The 3,265-nt window shown below is 39.4% G+C and overlaps 1 long non-coding RNA gene across 1 annotated transcript; it reads right to left on the reverse strand.

The window, feature by feature from the left end:
• Positions 1 to 1,249: 1,249 nt before the first annotated feature.
• Positions 1,250 to 2,704, reverse strand: LOC106320003. Its single transcript, XR_001265665.1, has 3 exons — positions 2,172 to 2,704; positions 1,961 to 2,091; positions 1,250 to 1,825 (listed from the first exon to the last, which is right to left on the reverse strand). It is a non-coding gene; the product is annotated as an uncharacterized LOC106320003 (long non-coding RNA).
• Between the last annotated feature and the right edge of the window lie 561 nt (positions 2,705 to 3,265).

The following is a 3,265-nucleotide window of genomic DNA, read 5'->3' on the forward strand; positions in this document are numbered from 1 at the left end:
GGAAGTGACAAGGAAGGTATCATCTCTACTAAAGTTTTTCTTAAGTCTACCTTTGATATTAAAGATTTGGGTGAACTAAAGTACTTTCTAGGGATAGCTAAACATGGGCTTTTCTTATCTCAAAGAAAGTACACATTTGACCTTTTAAAAGAGGCAGGTGAACTTGGAGCAAGAGTAGCTAAGACACCACTTGAAGAAGGCTACAAGGTCTTACGTGAGAGGGAGTTTGAGGATACTCCATTTGGCGACTTCAAGCTCTATAGAAGGATGGTTGGGAAGCTAATCTATCTCACCATACAAGACCAGACATCTGTTTTGCTGTGAATCAAGCCAGTCAACATATGCAAGCACCAAAGGTTCATCATTGGAATATGGTGGAAAGGATCATGAGATATCTAAGAGAGGCTCCTGGTCAAGGTGTTTGGATGGGTTGCAATAAGAGTACAGAGATAGTGGGATATTGTGATGCTGATTGGGCTGGTGATAGAGTAGACAGGAGGTCAACAACAGGCTATTGTACTTTCATTGGGGGCAACCTAGTCACATGGAAGAGCAAGAAGCAAAAGGTGGTATCATGTTCAAGTGCAGAGGCAGAGTATAGGGCAATGAGGAAGCTAACCAGTGAACTTATTTGGATCAGGAAACTGCTAAGAGACTTGGGCATAAAAGCAACAACACCAATCATAATGCATTGTGATAACCAGACAGCTATCCACATAGCCTCAAACTCAGTATTCCATGAAAGGACTAAACACATTGAAGTTGACTGTCACAAGGTGAGACAAGCTGTGGAGCAGAAGATTATTTTACCCTGCTATACTAGAAGTGAAGATCAGTTAGCTGATATCTTCACCAAGGCAGCAATCACTAAAGTTTGTGAGTTCATTCATCCAAAATTGGGACTCATAGACCTCTCATGTCATTGATATCTCTTTCATGAAGTGTTCTACTCTTTTTCCTTGACTTGGGTTTTCTCCCAAACGGTTTTACCTAGTTGAGGTTTTAATGAGGGAATACTTCATGGCTTCCAAGCTTGACTTGTTCCATATGGTCAAGCTTGAGGGGGAGTGTTGACATAAAGCAGAAGTAAGCTGTCAGACTTGAGAATTAAGCTATAGACTTATAAGGTTTTATAAGGCTTTATAAGGTTTTATAAGCTCGAGTATTTATTGGACAGAAGAAAAAGAGAGAAGAAGACCATTGAAGATATTTTAAAACAATAAATATTTTATTGTATTGTGTACTGAGGCAACTTGCCTTTAAATAGTTGTATCCAGATCTACAATTAAAATCAAGGAAACTATTCTCTCCTTCTCTCTCTTACATTTTGAAATCTACATCTCTCTCATATTTTTCCTTTCTCTCATGTTCTTCATGTTTTTCATTCTCCAGAAATAAACTCTTTATAATTCTCTCATTTTAACATTGTTGTAAGAGAGATATTTATACATAAGTGTGAAAGCCCTAGATGAATGCCTTGCTGTCAATTAGGTCTTTGTCTCTGCATTGGATTCTAGTAGCTGGTTCTTCAACATTATTGGCTCTCGCAATCCGTACAACTCAGGACCACTTCCTTTGTCTTTTACTTCTCTTTTGTCTTGAAGATTTAATATGACCGTTGCTTGTTTATTCATCTGTATGGGCTTTGCACTTATGTCTTGTGGCCCCATCTCATTCTTGGTAAAGCTTGTCTCAGCTTTTGGCATCTTCTCCAACTCAAGGCCCACTGTTTGAGTGACTGAATCTCTTTGTTTCTCTGTCTCAGAAACATGTTCTGTTTCTGATCCAGTCTTCTCTTTGATTCTCCAAACCTCAGTCATCTTGTCTTTAGTGTCAACAGGATGAACAAAGAAGAGCAAGAATCAGCATTGCCTTGACTCAGAACCAGTCTTAGTGAGGATATAAGGAATATTACGAGTTGGTTACGATGGTTTACATGAGAATGATAAGTCCCATATACCTTCACATTGCGTGTTCATTCAGTGGTGATTAAGTAAAGCAGTTGCTTGCAAGCGCTGGATTTGATGTCAACTTTGGCTAGAAGTCCTAACTCTCTCCTACACATATTGGGGGCCACTCCGAAAAGGCCTACTGATACGAAAAATGCAATACTTGAGTGAAAAAAATCCCATGGATGTTGACAACAGCCATCTATGATATATCTCGATTACCTCAAACTCACACGTTCCGTTGCTTCAGCTCGAAACATAGTTACAGCGGACGTTGACGGACATTAACATTCACAAACACAAACCCCGTATATGGTATCAACTGAAAAGTGTTCAAATTATTTCATCTCCGATTCAAGATCTTCGAGCCAGTCCTCCTCCTCGGAAAACACCGTTTCGCAGGTGTGTGGACACACATCCCAGGTATACGCCATCCGTCAGAGTATCGCCAAGGCCCTCGTTGCTTTCTACCAGAATTACGTTGATGAGCAGTCGAAGAAGGAGGTGAAGGATATCCTTATTCGTTATGACAGGACACTGTTTGTGGCGGATCCGAGGAGGTGCGAGCCTAAGAAGTTTGGTGGTCGTGGTGCTAGTTCTCGTTTCTAGAAGAGTTACCGTTAAGAGCTTGTTTGTTTTTGTTTCGGTCGTTGCAAGTTTTTTTTTTTTCTTGGGGGTGATGAGTATGATGGAGTTGTGAGACTTTTAGATTATCATTTTCGGTTCTTATGCTTATTTTGGATATTTGTGCAAGAACTTGTGCTTTGCCATATCTGTTTGCTATCAGAAAGCTTTAATATTTATTACTCCTTGTTTTTTTTTTCTGAGACATATGGCATTTTGCATAGTTGGATAATGTCGTGGCTTGTTCTTGAGTTTAAGATAAGGTTGTGGCTTGATTGATATAGCTTTAGAGAGCGTCGCTGTCTAGTAGAATCAATTGATAGCTTGTGGTCTCAAGCTCTGTGATGTAAGCTTACATGATTACCAAGCTTTTGTTGATGTTGTTTTATGTGTAAGCACGCCATATGTAACAGAGCAGTGAGTGAAAGTTCAGAGACACCCAAATTATAACTCACACACAAGAGATTTTAAGAACACTTTCTTGTAAATTAGAAACCTTTTAAACAATCCTCTAGATCTGTTTAATCTGATTTATGCTCAGTCACACACGACTAGCGACAGACCAGTTTCTAATCTCTAAATCACAGAGACCCAAGCTAAACACTTGTTACTTGATCTCTGTAGCCGACAAGAACAAACCTCTTGTTCTAGCTTTTTCTCTCTTAATGCTTAACCTAAAACTCTCTTAGATT

The sequence above is a fragment of the Brassica oleracea genome, unplaced genomic scaffold, assembly GCF_000695525.1.
Source record: "Brassica oleracea var. oleracea cultivar TO1000 unplaced genomic scaffold, BOL UnpScaffold00758, whole genome shotgun sequence".
Lineage (NCBI taxonomy): Eukaryota > Viridiplantae > Streptophyta > Magnoliopsida > Brassicales > Brassicaceae > Brassica > Brassica oleracea.